The sequence below is a fragment of the Leptonychotes weddellii genome, chromosome 7 (assembly GCF_054177405.1).
Source record: "Leptonychotes weddellii isolate Sample4059 chromosome 7, ASM5417740v2, whole genome shotgun sequence".
NCBI lineage: Eukaryota > Metazoa > Chordata > Mammalia > Carnivora > Phocidae > Leptonychotes > Leptonychotes weddellii.
This window is the reverse complement of record NC_138375.1, coordinates 81,207,198-81,227,078: the sequence shown is the minus strand read 5'-3', so window position 1 is coordinate 81,227,078 and position 19,881 is coordinate 81,207,198. Positions and strand designations below refer to the sequence as shown.

The following is a 19,881-nucleotide window of genomic DNA, read 5'->3' as shown; positions in this document are numbered from 1 at the left end:
AAAATAGTATCAGAAAGCTTGAAGAATGCTAACGTTTTAGATTTTAAATCTTGCAAAAAATGTCTGTCTTTTTAAAACTGCTAAAGCAGATTTTTTGGTTTTGGTTTTGATGTCCTGCTTAGGTTTGTGTCCTCATAGATTTTCAGAATAGAATGAAGGAAGGGGAAGTAGAAAATACTAGAAATTTTATACATGAAACACAAATTCAGTAAATGGAAACAATTATTGATATAAATAAAAAGTAACTATGAAGAGAATAAAATGCCAAGTAAATATTTTTTTTAAATGTTTGCTTGGTATTTTTCCCCGCCAAAGGCACTGATTCTGACTCTGCTTTCTCATAAAAAGAGAGAGAGCTTAGTAAATATTAGGGAGGATTAAAGATATGATAGCACCAAATTTAGACTTTCTCCTTGACATAATTATCAGAGAATTAGAAGGGAATTGGACAAAAAAAAAAAAAAAAAAAAGAATGACTTCCTTGATTTGAAGTTCATTTGTGTAACAACTAAAATCATTCAAAGAACAATCAGGAGATGTGGCCCACTCTCTGGGAAAAGGTGATTTCCCTTTTTCTAACCTCTTCAACTCTATGTGAACATCTCATGTATTCTGCACAAAAAAGCAAAGACCATAAATATTTTAGAATTTCTAACTACTGATTAGAGCATGTCGCATATAAAATATTCTTCATTAGTATTTGCTCATCCAGCACCTGCCTTGCTGGCATGCACAGATGTCATATAAACCTATTATTAGTTGTGCTTGAAGCAGCCCTATAGTATAATCTATATCATAAGCAGATTTTTTTCAAGAAAGTGTAAGTTCTAAAAGACCATAGCGTGTATTTGCTCTCTCTCTCTATTTGCTCAAATAAAATGGACAAAAGATTTTTTAAAATAAGATAAATTTAAGACATGAGTACATTTATGAACATACTTAAGGCATGACTATACACATATATAAGACATCTAATACATATATGTAACTCCACAGTAGTATAACATATACCCAATTCAAGTCCCTACTTTTATTTGGGCTTGGATGTGATTTATTCAGTATCCTGCATCTATTGACTTTCTTCCAAAGCATTTGATTTCTTTGTGTTCCTTGCAACATTTTTCTGTGAGCACATCTTCTGAGGTAATTATGTTTTCTAAATTTTCATAATCAGCACTGTTGAGATATAATTTTTATATAGTAAAAAAGTAGCATGCATTTAATGTATGGAGCATTCCCAGTACCCCAACAAGTTTTCTCTTAACCCCTTGCCGTCATTTATCCCACCCCAGCCCTAGGCAACTACTGATATCCTTTCTGTCATTACAAACTAGTTCTGTGTTTTTCTAGCATTTCAGGTAGGTAGAACCATACAGTATGTACTTTTTTGTTTCTGGCTTCTTTTACACAGCATAATGCTTTTGAGATTTATCCATGTTTTACGTGTTATCAATAGTTCATTCCTTGTATTACTGGATAGTGGTTCATTGTATGGATGTAACGCACTGCTTATCCACTCACCAGTTGATGGATATTTTGCTTGTTTTTATTTTTTCACTTTTTCCTTCTGTGAACATCTATGTGAACATGTTCATCTTTACATGTGTCTGCAGACACACTATATCTCTTGAAAAAATACCTAGGCGTAAAATGGCTGGGTAAGGTGATAAGCATCTGTTTTATTTTGTGAGAGATCACCAAACTGTCTCCCACAGTGGTTTTGCTGTTTTCTATTCCTCCCAGCAAGTACGAGGTTTCAGCTGTGTGGCTTTAGCACTTCTCAGCCCAGGCTCGACATGGTTAGTCTCCTTGCCTGTGGGCCACAGAGCTCCAGCTCCCACCTACCACTGCTTGTTCCTGCTTGGTTTCTAGCACCTGGAAATTTAACTTTCTTCTTTTGAAACCCAGCTATATAATTTTAATAGTTTTTCTGTAATTGTATGTATTTGTAATGAAGGGCTGTGTTTTCCAACAGAAGCTCAGCCTGCCATTTTGACTAAGGGCTCCAAAATTGGTACATGATGAAACTTCAGGTCAAAGAGATTGCGTGATTTGAACAGCATAGAAACTGATTACTGAGAGAGTAGAAAAGTGATAGTTTATAAATACATACATACATACATACATACTCTGTTGGGCTTTGATTAATCTTGAATGGAAATTTTTCATTCACTGCCTCACAGCAAAAAGTAAATCTAGCTTGAGTGCTGCAAGCATATAGCATATAGTATTTACCACGTAATAAATGTCCATAAATGTTTTTTGATGATTATAAACAGCAGCTTGTAAATTCTTGTAAACAGTATGATTACAAACATACGTTGAAAGATCACATTTTTCAAATAAATATTGGAAGAAAATAGAATTTAAAATACTGTTGAGAAATTCAATACTGTTATTTTCAAGTTGTGGAGGATTAAGTTTGAGGCTTATGGAAACCCATCTTCTTGGTCTTTTAATGACTAGATTTTTAAAAACTTACAGTTGGTATATTGAGTTTTTTAAGTGATTTGCTAATGTGTTTGTTCTACAAAGCTCTATGCCCTCCCCCACCTCCCTGTCAAGTTTAACAAAGATAATTTTATTCAAAAAAAATTTCTGAGTAAAACATTAGTCCAGTCCATGTCCAAACTTTGCTTGCTACAGTTTTAACCACTGGTGAAATTGCCATGTTTTATAATACTTGTTTCTTCATTTATCAAGAGAACACTTATTTTTAAAGGACGTTTACAATAAGAGATTTGGGCGTCCTTGACAAAAAATGTGGGATTGAAACCACATTTCTTTTTTGATTTTTGTTAAATAGATTCGTTGATTATTTTCAAAGTGGGGAGTGTCAGTCAATGTCGATTCCATTTTGTCCTTCAGATTTAGCCAGACCCTGCTCCAATATTATCCAACTTTTCAAAACATTTGGGATCATTACTGCTACATCTGTTTCCACATTCTAGGCTAAATATAGAAAGAAATGGATGTTAGAAGTATAGTTAGCCAAATGGCACGTATAAATGTCTAGTCCATTTATATCAGTCCAAATACGCCTCCCCTAATTTAATTTAAGCCTAAGTGCCTTGAATTGTTAAAATTAGCAAAGGAAGAAGATAAAACAGTATTATTTACAAGCACCGAAACAACCCATGGAAGATCAGGACCAACAGCTTAAATTTTGATTAAATGACCAGTTGAAAACAAAAAGTAGCTATAGGCTGAGCCTCAACCATAAAGAAGCCATGACACTTAGAAAGATAAGCTAGTTCATACAAATAATACAAAGTTACTAATATAATGAAGTCCGTTGAATTATAAATTGCTACTGGGTAATTTTGGAGTAAGTATAAATGCAGCATCTGCCACATTCATCCATCTTGAGTACATGTCATATGGTGAAATGAAATATGAAGAGCTACTTAAAATTTGAAAATTTAGGCTAAATGCTACTGAACTATTTAGTGTTCCACATTTTCATCCCTAAATATCCAATTTCTCTTTTGATTTTTCTTTCTCCTCCACTAGTAGCATTAATATAATTTCTATATCTAGGTAATTCATGGGATAAATCACTAAAAATAAAAAAAAAAGGAATTTCAAATAGATTCATTCAAAAAACATGAAGCCATTTTTCAGCATGACGTTATTAGGAACCAAATCCTAGAAATGTTTTCTAACATTATTCTTTGCTAAATAATGGTTGACAAGGAATAAGCAACTTGAGTTTATAATTTTAAAAGGACTGTTAATAAAGCTTTAGTTTCTAATAAAATAAGCATACTCATCAACAGAGTGGAAATAGAAATAAGTATTGGAAGAGCAGTCTTGCAGGAATAATATTTTTTATAGCCCTTTGTCATAAATTTTTCCTGAGACTGTGGCTTTCCTTTTATGACGCTCAGCCATTTTTAGTACTGTATATGTGTATCTTAAAAATTAAAAGCATTAGCCCCAAATGTCCTATGCTTTGGTTGTAGTGACAATAATTTAGAGACAGCTTGATTATCATCAGAAGGAGGCTGTTGTATCCACAATGTGAAACATCATGCAGCTGTTAAAAAAGTAAGTTACTTGTTGCTTGTTTGATTCTTGTATAATGTCTAGGACAACCATTTTTGTTAAAAACAAAAAAGAAAAAATATATATTATATACATACACACACACATGCAACTGATTATATAAATAATAAACACATGTTTGTAAGACCATAGAAAAATATTTGGTATGATACACATCAAACTGATATAATTGGCTATCTCAAAAAGAGTGAAAAATTACTTTTTTCTTTATTCACCTTTTCTTTTTTTGACCTGTACTAAAAACTATATGTAATATTTATAATTTATAAAAACTAATAGATCAAACAATATTATGGGGAGGGAGGCCCTGAAAATAACAATAAGGGGACTGAGCCATTTCATATGTTCTTTTATAGTTTTCCATTTTTTATGGGATTGGCTAAACAAGTAATACAGAAACAGGTGTATTCAAAACTAGTTAGTGTTCAGTCACCTTGCTGCGATTAGGGAGCGATCCCTGTGGGTGAGTGAAAGAAGCACATCATCTTCTCCAAAGGCCACCAGAGCACATGTTGGAACAAGACATAAATGGGGAGAAAACAAGCTGGGAATTAAATTAGGAAAGGAGTAAAAATACAGAGAGCTAGATGCATGACAGAGGCTAGCTGCTGAGAAACAGAGCAAACCATGCAGCTCATCTGAAGCAGCGGGGTGGAATGTTAGTTAAGTGGCATGCAAAGGAAACATAGTCGGCTGTCACTTTGGGTCACTTTGTCACTTAGTCAGCAAATAATAGGATCGTGGGTAAGAATGCTGACTTAGAATCAGACTGATGTGGGTCTGAATACTAGACTCACCACTGTTCATATAACTTGACTTCTCTGTATTCCAATTTTTCTCAAATATAAAATGGAGATAATGAAACTACTTTTTTATAGGATTTTGGTGATGTTTAAGTGAGATGATCCATGTAAAGTTTTAAATTAGCACAGTTTGACAAATAATAAGACCTCAAAAACACCGGCTGTGATTATTGCTGGAAATGATAAAGATCATTTAAAACTTGAGTAAAAAATTGGTATTTAGAATAACAAAAAATCAAAGCATAGTAATTTAGAAGCAAATCATTGGGGCAAGAAAATCCAGAAAAACTATTGTTATGAATAATTTTGAGTGATGCATGTTTAGAGACTCAGCTAGTTTTCTAGCTGAGGAAGTGCATTTTCAATATAAGATATGGTTAAGGTATCATATATCAAAATAAACTCCAGGTGGCATTTACTAATTGCTTATGTGATCACTAGGGCTGAAATACAATGTTATTAAATTGACATCATGTCAGTTCTGTTTCATTCAAAGTAAATTTAAGCATGTTGCCTTTTAGGCTTCTTCTGACTGACATGTAGCTGATTTCTTTCTAAAGAATAGTCCTTCAGATGTGAGGCAAAAAAAATTATTATTCAGATCCCAAAACTTTTAAAATTTGGAATGGCATTTTAATAACTAATCTTCCTTGAAAATGCTGATACAGGCTGTAAGGAGACACCGTTATGACCAATGCTGGTGAACCCATAGGCTGTTTGGAGAAACCATTTATGGACGAATACCCTAAAGTTGGATGATTATGGACACCTATTCAGAACAGGAGTTAGCAACCTAGACGCAAATGTGTGAGGCAAACATGGTCAGGTCCAAGTTTTAAGAGGTTTTCAATACATTTCAACTGTAAATGAATTGAATGGACCAAAAAACTGATAACAAAACAGCTTTTCATCTTCAGCCCAGGTAACATAGATAATGTAAAAATTGATAAGTGAAGATCAAGCATCACCACCTATGTAATAGGCTAGTATGTTCTGGTCTCTTTTCCGCTCCTCCACAACCCCCAACCTCTACTTCATATTGAACTTTACTGACTGCATTGTTGAAAAGAGTATAGATTTTATGCATGTTTCTTTTCTTATTTGGTGGAATCACTTCCTACTTTGACAATTCAAGGAGTAAATGATAATGTAGCCTATTTCCCTGAAATCAAGGCCTCTATTTTGCATAACACAATGAAGTTTTTAAACAGGAAAAGGAAAAGGAAGAATTTAATTAGTGGGGAAGTTTGAAAATATACTTTAAAGAATATCCAGGAAAGGAATAAGGGCATTTGACATCCTCTAGAGATCTTTTCTATATAACTAAAGCATATGAGAAAAGCAGATGTTACCAATGGAAAGGACAAAGCTGAAACACCCTGCAATTACCCACCAAACCACAGTGAATGGTTCATAGGGACTAGGGTATTCTTCTGTCAGGAGAAGTCTCTGGAAATACAAATAAATGTAGATAATTCTTCAGTACAAAGATTATGACACTAGGTGTAGGAATATACACTTAGGGAATCAGTTTCTCTGAAAAAGAGACTGAGGATGATGTTAGGACCCTGGAATGAGCCCGAGTCAACATTAGAAGAAACCCAAATTTATTTTCAATAATTGAATCTGTCCAATTTACATTAGATTCTGTAGTCTTTTTTTTTTAAGATTTTATTTATTGGGGCGCCTGGGTGGCTCAGTCGTTAAGCGTCTGCCTTCGGCTCAGGTCATGATCCCAGGGTCCTGGGATCGAGCCCCGCATCAGGCTCCCTGCTCCGCGGGAAGCCTGCTTCTCCCTCTCCCACTCCCCCTGCTTGTGTTCCCTCTCTCACTGTGTCTCTCTCTGTCAAATAAATAAAATAAAATTAAAAAAAAAAAGATTTTATTTATTTATTTGAGAGAGAGTGCAAGTGTGTGCACACACACAGACACACACAAGTGGGGGGAGAGGGAGAGGGAGAGGGAGAATCTCAAGCAGACTCCACACTGAGCGCAGAGCCTGTGGCCAGGCTCTGTCTCAGGACTTTGAGATCATAACCTGAGCCTAAATCAAGAGCCCATCATTCAACTGACTGAGCCCCCCAAGCGCTGCTAGATTCTGTAGTCCTGAAATGAGCAGGACCTGGGTAATCCAAGATGTTTTTAAGACCACTTCAAACCCTAGTCCAATACTGTAGTAGCCTCCCGTGAGACAAAAGAATATTGATCTAGTAATTATTTCCTTTCCATAGCTCAATTATCAATAAGAAAAGAAGAGGACATATGTGACTACAGGACAAAACTTTATAGATGTTATTTCCATATAAGTTGTTACCAAAGGCAAGGATTAAAGGCAAAAAATGATACCCAAATTGTCAGTAACTTAGTATCTTAGAAGTATGGAAAAATGAACTCCTAACACATATGAGAAAGAGTGGTCAAGTATTTTGGGGTTTTTTTAAAGATTTTATTTATTTATTTTAGAGAGAGAGAGTGTGAGCAGGGGGAGGAGCAGAGGGGGAGGGAGAGGAGGAGGGGAATAATCTCCAGCAGACTCCGTGCTGAGTGCAGAGCCCCATGTGGGGGCTCAATCCTACGACCCTGAAATCAGGGCCTGAGCTGAAACCAAGAGTCAGATGCCCAACGAACTGAGACAACCAGGTGCCCCAAATTATTGTCAAGTTTAATGATGAGGTGTTTTTTTTTAATGATGAGGTTTTATGAGTTATAGAAAACACTGAAGAAAGTAAGAAGAATCTCTTAAACTTACTTATATATTTTTCTCACCTAAATAAGCATAAAATAAAAATTAGAACTGTTTTTTCTATATAAAATTTTTAAAACATACAAGTTTAAATAGGATTTAACACTATCAACAGCTTATTTCCCTAATGTCAGAAACAGTCTTCTTTGTGCCCACCCAGAAGAACAGCCTTTTTAATGTGTGAAATGATTATGAACATTTGCTCAAACTGTTTAAACACAATTAATTATGAATGGTCATCATTCTATGGTATTGTTTATTGGTCAACGTTTCATAATACTTTCAAAAGAGTCTTGGAAATAGCCAGATGGACTGGGAGTAGTCATTACTAGAACAAGGGCAAATCAGGTCATGTTTCTATCAGTCATGCCTGTTTGCATGGTTATAATGGTGACTGTCGAATGCCTACTGGTATCAGACATTGTTATAGGTACTTATAAGTTTTATCTTGTTTGATATTCAAAACCAGGGCATTGAAGAACTTGCCAAAAATTACACAGCTGGTGTAATTTTGTAAGAAACTCACATCAATCTGACTCTAAAGCCTGTGCCCTTTCTCCTAAATTGCGCAGTCTTCTGACGTGATTTAACAACTGCTGAAAGAACTAGCTCCTTTTTTTTGTATATATAACATCTTATAAATAATGAGAACCTCCAGCATTTTGTAAGTAATAGCCACTTAAAAAATATTTCCTGGATGAGTGAATGAATGAGTGGTCAACTAACTTATCTCCAGAATCAGGTAGGCCATTTCTGAACTTGCCCAGATAGATAATGTATTTTTTTAAAAGATTTTATGTATTTATTTGAGAGAGAGACCACAAGTGGCGAGCGGTTGGGGGGCAGTGGGAGAGGGACAAGCAGACTCCCTGCTGAGCAGGGATCCTGACATGGGGCTCAATCCCAGGACCCCGGGATCGTGACCAGAGGTGAAGTCAGAAGTTTAACCGAATGAGCCACCCAGGTGCCCCTAGATAATGTATTTTTAAACATCTTCAGAATAGCAGAATTCACAGTTTCCCTTGGTAACCAGTTTGTGCTAATTTTTAACTAAGTACTTTACCCAATAAAGTTCCAAAACAATAAGAGAAACCTGTCAGTTCAGTATACAATAAAACAGTGACACCATTTCTTAGAAATCTTAAAATAAAACAAAGTTGTATGGATGAAAATATTTCTTAGAAATATGACACTTAACATTTAGCTATTTTCTAATACAAATCTAATCGAAATCATTTATATTTTTATTCTTATTAAATGTAATTTTCTCGGGATGCCTGGGTGGCTCAGTCAGTTAAGTGTCTACCTTCAGCTCAGGTCTTGATCTCAGTCAGGGTCCTGGGATCAAGTCCATCATCGGGCTTTCTGCTCAACAGGGAGTCTGCTTCTCTCTCTCTCTCTCCTTCTGACCCTCCCCATCACTTGTTCTCTCTCTCTCTCTCTCTCAAATAAATAAATTTAAATAAATAAATAAATGTAATTATCTCTACCCCCCAAATTGTGGAACAAACTATTTTCTGAATATGATCAGCTTTTGCGATGATACTGAACTCTCATAAACTACAATGAGTAGAAAGAGAAATTTTGAATTCACTCATCTCACAGAATGATCCACTAATAAAGTCAAGATGTTGTAGTGCCAACTATAAGTATTTCAGTCATTTGCTGAAGCACCTAATATCAATACTTTTTTTTTTTAAGCAATGAACTTTATTTTTTAGAGCAGTTTTAGGTTCACAGAAAAATTGGGTGAAAAGTACAGAAATTTCCCATCTACCTGCTGCCCCCACATAACCACGCACAACCTTATCCAACTGCAAGCATCCTACACCAGAGTAATATATTTGTTACATTTGATGAACCTACTAATATCAATACTTTTTAAAATTCCACAGAATTTCTCACCTTTTTTTAAAAAAATCGTGACCAAGAACAGATAATCATAAACAGAATCAGCTGAATTCTTGCTAAACCTAAAAAAGAAAGTTATCCAATGAATCACTTTTAAGTCAGCGATTTGAAAAACACTTTATACATTCAGCCATTGCATGCTACATTATGCCACAACTCAGAAGTAGTCAATGTAGATCAAGTGAAAGAAACAACTCTTTCGTCCAAACATCATAGTTTGTCATTAAAGAGAAATACTCCTGATTTTCTCCCAGAGCTTTCTTTGAAGGTAGGTTATGTCATGACATGAAGTACTCTGCACATGCTCACCCTTGAAAGTATGTTCCCATGTTGCCTTTTTGGGGAATCACCCTGAATCCCCTCTCTCTCCCCTCATCCCAGAGCAGTCACTCCCTTTGCTCTAACCCAGAGGACTCCATATTTCATTATGTTGCAACAAGAATGTGTTTTCTTCACTCTACTGTGGAATTTTTGGCTGTAGAAAGGATCTCTTAGTCATTGTTCAAATATTTATAGATAGAATTTTCTTCCTAGCATTCTCTTCTCCAAACTAAACATATAATAGATCTCCCTATTCCCCATATACAAGTTTTTCAAGGCCCTTAAACAACCTGCTTTCCTCTGGATGCTCTGCTTGGCAAATGACCCCCATGCCTCAAAAATAGCATCTAACATTGGAGTCAAATCTATTTATTTGAGGCTGGCCCACAGAACTCTCCAGTTTATGCCATTATAATACCTTGGATGAAAAACCATTTTATAAAATGTTTCTCTAAACAATTAAACATCTTTGATAGTATGTCAGATTAAGTCATTCAATGGGCACATATTAAATAGTTCCTCCATTGCAGACAGTGTGCTCAGAACTGGAGATCTGCCATAAGTACCCTCAAGATCCAAGGAGGATCTTTCTGTGTAGACTTTTAGAATGTATTAACATGTGTCTCACATATATGGAAGTTTCATAAAAAAATACTTTAGGGTCACTCTGGGTTATATCAATATAACAAACTTTTTTTTTCCTTAGGACTTTTTGCAGCTTCTAATATTTGAATGTGAATTGTGACTCTCCCAGACTCGGAATATAATACGGATTATTTCCCAAACTTACTTGGTGACACCACGCTGTTTTCACAATGCATCCTGTAGAAACATCTCATGAAAATATTTTGTGAAATACCCTGTAGCGTTTATAGCCAAGTAAACAGATCATTGTGGCTTAAGGAAGTAAGAGCTTGGTAACATCACAGGATGGGATACAAGTACAAAGGAACTTTTCAAGGATGGAGTGTGTGAGGAAAAGCTTCTAAAAAGAAGTTATATAAAAAGAGGGGAGGGGTGCCTGGGTGGCTCAGTTGGTTAAGCATCTGCCTTTGGCTCAGGTCAGGATCCCGGGGTCCTAGGATCGAGCCCTGCCTCGAGCCATGCGTGGAGCCCCACATGCTCCCTGCTCAGCAGGGAGTCTGCTTCTCCCTCTCCCTCCGACCCTCCCCCCTGCACGTGCTCTCCCTCGCTCTCTCTGTCTCTCTCAAATGAATAAATAAAAAATCTTAAAAAAAAAGAGGCGAGTCAGTTGTGGGGTTTAAGAAAAACTTTTCAGGCATGGACAAAGCCAAAAATGGCTTACTGTGCACAGTGGCATTCCGTGATCAGAACTGCAAACATATTTATGTTAGCTGGAACAGACATAGGCAAAAGGCAACATCAGCACTTCGAGCGAGAACCTGGCCATGAAAGTCAGGAATCCTCCCTCACTCTGTCTTTTCAGGAAGTACACAAAACCAGCAAGAATAGCAAATAAAAAATAAAGATATTTTCAGAGAAACTAAGAAACATATAATCTGCAAGTCCTGGAATATAACTATGAATTGACAAAAACAATTAAGATTGGGCAGAAACAATATGGGAGTTGATGAGTAGAAGGTGGGGCATGCTTGGTGTTGGAATACTTTTTTGCAGCAAGGGTGAAGGGACTGTGTTGAGTAATGCAGGTAGCAATTTGACTTAGAGTAACAGAAGACGTGGGACTCTAAGAAAGAATGGCACTGATAAGCCATATTTGCAGGAAGCAGTCTGCTTCTCTGGCAGCAAACGAGGAGAAATGTTCTAAGTGGGGACCACTCTCTATTTAACTGAAATGGAGCTTAGAGAAAATAGCTGTTCTAGGAATATCCAAACCCATTGAATAACTAAATTAATAGAAAAGAAGCAAGTATAAAATCAATACAAAGGCAGTATAAGAAGAAAAAAGGTATAAAAAAAAACTCATTAGAAAAGTGTAAGCAGGGGCGCCTGGGTGGCTCAGTTGGTTAAGCGACTGCCTTCGGCTCAGGTCATGATCCTGGAGTCCCGGGATAGAGTCCCGCATCGGGCTCCCTGCTCAGCGGGGAGTCTGCTTCTCCCTCTGATCCTCTTCCCTCTCATGCTCTCTGTCTCTCATTCTCTTTCTCAAATAAATAAATAAAATCTTTTAAAAAAAAAAAGTGTAAGCAACAAGAATAGAAGTAAAAAGAGTAATCCCTACAATATGTAAAGCCTTAATGGTTAAAAGAGTGTGGTAGTGACACATGAATAGATAAAGAAACAGATGGATAAATTCGGAAACAGACCCAAGTGCACACATGGGTTTAGTACAGGTTGCTTCAGAGGCATTTCAGATTTGGTTGCAGACTGCCACAACAGAATGGATATTGCAACTAAATGATTCAAGCGAATTTTTTGGTTTCCCAGTGTGCATAAAAGTTATGTTTAGAGAGTGCCCCTCTATTTGCTAGATGGCATGTGGCCCGATTCATGAATCATTTAGTAAACTCAATTAGGTCTTTAAAATGGACTCCGTTGAATTTTTGTTACCAGATTTGATGGCAGCACCAGGATCTGAACTGAACTTGCAGCAGCATTCAAGGACAAGAGAGAAGCAGAGGCATGGTGTCCACGAGCCCTTGGAATTCACCATCTTTCTTGCTGTTTTCGAGGTGTGTAGGTAAGTTCCTCTTGGTCCTGAGTTCACTCTTTTTTGGATTTGAGCTCTTGATCTAACTGGCTTTCCTTTACAAGGCAAGTCAGCTTGAGCCGGCAGATGGTTCTGCCTGGAGCCCAGTTGGGCTGGCATATTTACCTGGAGCTCAGCTGAGCTGCCAGAAGAGTCTGCCCAGAGCCGGGTCCCTGGCTTTTCAGACTATGATTCCCTGGGTGGAAAACTTCAGCAAGCTTCCAGGGGAATTGTTGGTGAACACAGGGCCTTCTTGTGGCCAGGATGCGGGATTGTCCATCTGTTCAAGTACACACATTTGTCTTATTTTGTATAGATCTTGGCTATACAGGCTATTACTAGCAGGGATCTTGGAAGCCAAAAAGCTACAAAAATTGGTAGGCACCGACTGAGCATTTAAAGGCTATTAAAGCACTCACCACCTCGAGAAGACTCGCGTGATAGGATCAGTTGGTCACAGAATGGGTTAGATTGACACCAGGTCACCTGACAACCTCAAGAAGACTTCCGTGCAATGAGGTTCACTGGAAACCACACACAATCCCCAACTGCACAGCACTTCCCTTTTAGGTATTAGTTCGGTTCCAAGAAACCCAAGGGCTTAGCTAATAGGAACCTTAAATTCTAAAGAATCAAGCATGCCACCTTTGATGCACCTCTTATTTTCCATCTAAGACCTATAGTCCTGGAAGTTGCAGCAAACTAGCAAAAATAGCAAAACCTGACTGAGCTTGTTTTGTGTCCTGAGCAATTTGGTTTGGTAACCATCGTGCTGGGGCCCCTGGATAAGGCTGGACAGAAATGTGGGCTAACCTCATTTGCAGCTACATTTGGCCAGACAGAAATGCAGGTTCACCCCATCTGTGGCTGGGGTTCTACCGAACTGCTGCCAGCCCTCAGGAATTACAGCAGCCATTATGGAGAACATTCCAATTAGATGAGATTCTTTAAGAAGTGGACTTGGAAGTAAGGAGTCCCAAATCAAACAAAATGAGATACCGGTAAGTTTCTTGTTTTATTTTAATGCCAGCATAGTTAACTTACAGTGTTAAACGAGTTTCAGGTGTACAGTGTAGTGATTCAACAACTCTATACATTACTCAGTGCTCATCGAGATAAGCATACTCTTAATCCCCTTTACTGATTTCACCCATCCCCCCACCCACCTCCCCTCTGGTAACCATCTGTTTGTTCTCCGTAGTTAAGAGTTTGTGTTTTGGTTTGTCTCTTTTTTTCCTTTGTTCATTTGTTTTGTTTCTTAAATTCTTTGTGAATGAAATCATATGGTATTTGTCTTTTTCTGACCTATTTAGCTTAGCATTATACTCTCTAGGATACATCCATGTTGCAAATGGCAGATTTCATTGTTTTTTTATGGCTCAATAATATTCCTTTGTATATATATGTAAAACATCTTCTTTATCTACACATCTATCATTGGACACTTGGGCTGCCCAAGGAATACCTATTTTAATTGGCATGAAGAAGTCTCTAAATGTTAAAAAATTCCGAAGTAGTTTCATTGTAAGATTCATTACAAAAGGCTAATTAAAAAGAGAAAAGTTACCTAAAATGAGACTATAAGATGGACATAACTCCTACTACTCCCCTCTATCATTTGAGTGCTTATCCTAACACTTCTCTGTGTGAATTATGTTTTTACTCTGCAGAGACTATGAAACAGTTACCTTTTAAAATAAGGCCACTCAGGGCTATACGTGATCCCTCCCTCCTTTGTCAAAGTTCAAACTAAGGACCATAGTTAAAGAATTTCTTAAACCTAGGGAGGATCCACAAGAGGTTTTGTAAAACTCCTGAGCCTAGTCAAGAGAAATACAAATTTTCATCGCCTCTTCCTATCTTAAAAAAAAAAAAAGTTATGTTTACACTATGGTCCAGTAACTGTGCAATAGCATTATGTCTAATAAAAAATGTACATACTGTATTGCTAAAAAATGCTAACCATCATGTAGGCCATAATCTTTGTGCTGGTAGAGGGTCTTCCCTCAGTGTAGATGGCTGCTGACTGATCAGGGTGGTGGTTGCTGAAGGTCAGGGTGGCTGTGCGAATTTCCCAAAATAAGACAACAGCTGAATTGCCACATGGATTGACACTTCCTTTCACAAATGATTTCTCTGTAGCATTCAATACTGTTTGATAGCATTTTACCCACAATAAAACTCCTTTCAATATTGAAGTCAGTCCTCTTCAACTCTGTCACTGTTTATCAACTGAGTATATGTAATGTTCTAAATTCTTTGTTGTCATTTCAACAATATTCACAGTGTTTTCACCAGGAGTAAATTCCATCTCAAGAGACCACTTTCCTTGCCCATCCATAAGAAGCAACTCATCTCTTCAAGTTTGATCAGGAGATTGCAGCAATTCAGTCCCATCTTCAGGCTTCACTTCTAATTCTAGTTCTCTTACTGTTTCCACCACATCTGCAGTTCCTTCCTCCACTGAAGTCTTGAACCCCTCAAAGTGTCAACCTGTGGAGGCTGGAACCAACTTCTTCCAAACTCCTGTTCCTGTTGACATTTGGACCTCTTCCCATGAATCACGAGTGTTCTTAATGGCATCTAGAAGTGAATCCTTTCCAGAAGGTTTTCAACTTACTTTGCCCAGACCCGTCAAAGGAATCAGTCTCTAGGGCAGCTATGGCTTTATGAATTTCTTAAATAATAAGACTTGAAAGTTGAAATAACTCTTTGATCCCTGGGCTGCAGATGGCCATTGTTTTAGCAAGCTGTTGTCCATCTCCATCAGAGCTTTTAGGTGATGGGGTACGTTGGTAATGAGCAGTCATATTTTGAATCTTTTTTCTCAGTAGTAGTTCTCAACAGTGGGCTTAAAACATTCAGCACACCATGTTGAAAACATGTGCTGTCCTTCAGGCTTTGTTATTCCTCTCATAGAGCACAGGCAGAGTAGATTTATCATTATTTTTAAGGGCCCTAGGATTTTCAAGAATGGTAAATGAGCTTTAACTTAAAGTCACCACCGCATTAGCCCCTAGTAAGAGAGTGAGCCTGTCCTTGAAAACTTTGAAGCCAGGCATTAACTTCTCTTCTCTAGCCACCAAAGTCCTAGATGGCTTCTTCTCTGAATTTAGAGAAGACTGTTTCCTCTACAATGAAAATCTGTTGTTGAGTGTAGCCACCTTCACAAATTATCTTGGTTAGATCTTCTGGATCACTCGCTGCAGCTTCTCCATCAGCACTTGCTGCTTATCTTGCACTTTTATGTAATGGAGACAGCTTCTTTCCTTCAACTTCATGAACCATCCTCTACCAGCTTCAAATTTGCCTTCTGCAGCTTCCTTACCTCTCTCAGCTTCCATAGAATTGAAAAGAGTCAGGGCCTTGCTCTGGATTAGGCTTTGGCTTGAGAGAATGTTGTGGCTGGTTTGATCTTCCATTCAGCCCACTGCAACTGCCTTTATATCAGCAATAAAGACTGTTTCACTTTCTTATCATTTATATGTTCACTGAAGTAGCACTTTTCATTTCCTTCAAGTACTTTTCCTTTGCTCTCACAACTTGGCTGACTATTTGGCTCAAGTCACCGAGCTTTCAGCCTTTCATGGCTTTTGACGGGACTTTCCCAGTAAGTTTAATCATTTCTAGCTTTGGTTTTCAAGTGAAAACCATGCAACTCTTTCTTTCACTTGAATGTTTAGAGGCCGTTGTAGGGTTACTAATTGGCCTAATTTTAAATCACTGGGTCTCAGGAAATAGAAAGGCCTGAGGAGAGGGAAAGAGAAGGGGAACAGCTGGTCGACTGAGCAGTCAGAACCCATACAGTATTTTCCGACTAAGTTCACCGTCTTACATGGCCATGGTTCATGGTGCCCCAAAACAATCACAGTAGTAACACTAAGGATCACTGATCACAGATCACCATAACAAATATCATCATAATTAAAAAGTTTGACATATTGCTAGAATTACCAAAATGTGACACAGAGACCTGAAGTGAGCAAATGCTATTGAAAAATGAGGCTGATAGACTTGCTCAATACAGGGCTGCCACAAACCTTCAATTTGTAAAATAAAATTTAAAAATGCAGTATCTGCAAAGTGCAATGAAGAGAAGCACAGTAAAACAAGATCTGCCTGTATACGGCACAGGTGGCATCTCAAGTCTGGATGAGGAAGAGGGACAGTGTTGGGGTGCCTGGGTGGCTCAGTCATTAAGTGTCTGCCTTCGGCTCAAGTCATGATCCTGGGGTCCTGGGATGGAGCCTCATGTTGGGCTCCCTGCTCCACGGGAAGCCTGCTTCTCGCTCTCCTACTCCCCCTGCTTGTGTTCCCTCTCTCGCTGTCTCTCTCTCTGTCAAATAAATAAATAAAATCTTTAAATAAATGGTGTGGGAACAGCTAGGTAAACTTTTGAAAAAAATTTAGGTCAAATCCATACTTCACATTGTACACCAAGATAAATTTCAAATAGAGCAAAGGTTTAAGTGTTAGCAACCACAGCTAAAGAAACTAATCATCCATACTTCCATTGTTAGCCTCTATGAGGATATTTGATTCCCACCACTTGGTATTTTCAAACTTTTTGATATTTGCAAATTTAATGGGAAGCTTGCATTTTCCTAATTATTGCAGTTTAAGCTGCTTTTTCTGTGTTTATTAACTATCTGGATGTCCTGTTCTGTGAAATTACCTGTTCGAATCTTTTATCCACTTATTCCTATTTGGTTGTTTGTCTTTTTCATATTGATTATTTTAGGGTTCCTGTTTACTTCCTAGAAAACAATGTGTTGTTTGCTTTATGTGAGACAATCATTTTCTTCTATATTAGGGCTTATCTTTTAATTTTATATGTGGCTTCTCATGTGCACCTGTTTGTTATTTTGATGGAGTCAAATTGTCATTCTTTTCCTTTATGATTTTTGCTTTTTGTGTTCTTTTGAAGAGGACTTCCTGGCCTAAAGGTCATAAGGATATTCTCCTGTCTTCTCTTATGAAGGAAAAGAAAAAAAAAAAAAAAAGAGGAGAAAAAGGAGAGGAAGGATAAGAAGGAAAAAGGAAATACTTGATTTTTTAAAACTAATGCATACATAGAAGTGCTGGAAAAATTGGGGAGAATTCCTTTATAACTTTAAAATGGGAAGGTTTTTCTAAAAATGACTCAAAAACTCTAGTCATAAAATTAGAATTGATAAATTTTTAAAGCTTTTTTTAAACTTCTGCAGCAAAGCATACCATAAGCAGAACAAATGAGAAACTAAGGACAAGTTTGTAATTTATATCACAGACCAAGCTCCATACTGTAAAAAGAGTGCCTAGAAAACAATTAAAAAATATAGTGACACAATAGAAAATTGTCAAAATACATTAATAGACAGTTGATAGAAGATGAAATACCAAGTACAATTTAATTGTACCAAGTACAGTGTACAATTTAATTGTACAATGAGACAAATACCAACTTACAATAAGCTACGAGTCCATTTTTCATCTAGCAGATTAACACAAACTTGAAAATTTTGACTACACAGTCTACTGACAAGACAATGGGAAAATAGACACTCTCATTCATTGCTAGTGGGAATGTAAATTGGCACAATGCCTATGAAAGGCAATTTGGAAAAAAAAATTTTAATTACAAATACATAGAATCTTTTGCTAAGCAGTTCCACCTCTGTTGAGTGTATCTTACACTTACACGTGGTGAAAATAAACAATATTATTCATTGCAATGTTGTTTACAAAAGAAAAGGACTAAAATGTTCTATCATTAACAGGGATTGGATTAGAAAAAATTGTTCAAAAGCTATCTATGCACCAATAAAAAACAGTGAGGAAACTATATATATACATCTGAGAAATGTATTGTTAATTGAACAAAGCAAATTGGGAAAAAAATGGGTAGGAGGCAAACTTTTGTATAAAGAAGTGGAAGATAGGAATATATATTTTTATTGGCTTGTATTTGCCTAAAATAACTCTGGAAAAATACAAAATTAATGATAGGGTTACCAGTGTGTGAATAAAGGTAGGGAGGAATAGGGGGAAAGCAGACTGATAGAAGGCAGGTTTTGCAGACTACACATACTTACATGTTTCTGTTCTAATTTTTGTAAGATGATTTTATTACCTATTGAATGGATTACATTTAAAAAATCAATTTCCTTAAAAATGACTAAAATTAATAATATTAAATTAGGTTAAAAAAATAGAAGCCAAACAATAAAACTATTATACCTTTGACTACCTTTCTACCTCTGTCAGGGTTTGAAAAGTTACACTTTTTAGAAATATGGTGGTGAAGCGATGCCCCTGAAAAAAGTTCTAGTATGCTGCTATTTTTACATGTCAAAACAAATGAAGTTTCCTGAGATATTTCAGGACAGATACTATAAATTTAAAAGTGTTTTTTCTAAAGTAGACTATGAAGAGGTGAAATAATTTATGGTAAGCTGAAGCAGTGGAAATATTCCATGCAGTGCAAAAATGTCAACTTCAGAATTATTCTGAATATTACATATAAAGGAAAAAAAAACCAAGTTTGCTATTAAATGATCAACTGACAACTCGAAGCAGAATATACTGAAATGCATAACATTTTATTATCATATCTATTTCTTGCAATTCAGAAAAGCCATAAAGAATATCATCTAAATCTGTAATCTAATGCATAACGTGGTAACACATTTCTAAAGTAAGTTTGAAAATGAGTCAGCCTTATGAGTCTGAGTGACATTTTGTCACTGGTTTAAAGGAAAACGCTGTCTCTGTTAAGATCTTATAATACATATAATAAAGAAAAACACAGTATAAGTTTAGACAAATTTGAGAATTTTATCACCTTAACATCAGGATGTTAATGCCTATGGAAGCACAAATATTTGAACTATTCCTTTCATTATGTCAGATGACAAGAAAGGTACCTGAAAATTGTCTTATTTGTTCAGGTAAATTAAATAATGTCAGATCTATGAGTGATGTGCTTATCATTATAGGATCTAGATGTTCAGAGTATCATGGGCTAGAATAACATTTGTAATGGTGTGAAAATGAAATATTTCAACATTGTTGTTTTCCCTGAAAGGATTTGTTTTCATGGTGACTCTTGTTCTGTTGGACTAGCTAGCTGGCTTATGGGTCTTACCTATAGAAACAAAACCCTAAAACAACAACAACAACAGCAAAAGTCACTTTAATTAAGTACAGCAAGGTAAAAAAAACAAAGGGGGCATTAAAAGTGGATAGATGGGTGAGGAAAGATGTTCCTTGGGGCCTACCTTGTGTTACTTAACTCATCTATAATTTTTAGGGCTGAATCTTAATTGTTCTCACAGAAGAGCATAGACAGTACACATGAATGAATGACCACAGGATGGGGCCAA

The 19,881-nt window shown here is 36.7% G+C and overlaps 1 long non-coding RNA gene across 1 annotated transcript in view; it reads left to right on the top strand.

Moving 5' to 3' along the window:
• Positions 1-8,265: 8,265 nt before the first annotated feature.
• The window catches only part of LOC145722659 (uncharacterized), a 139,887-nt gene continuing 128,271 nt past the window's right edge, over positions 8,266-19,881 (top strand). Inside the window, exons 1-2 of the long non-coding RNA XR_014147095.1 lie at positions 8,266-8,356; positions 12,382-12,508. This is a non-coding gene — a long non-coding RNA (uncharacterized LOC145722659). The remainder of the gene's footprint in view (positions 8,357-12,381; positions 12,509-19,881) is intronic.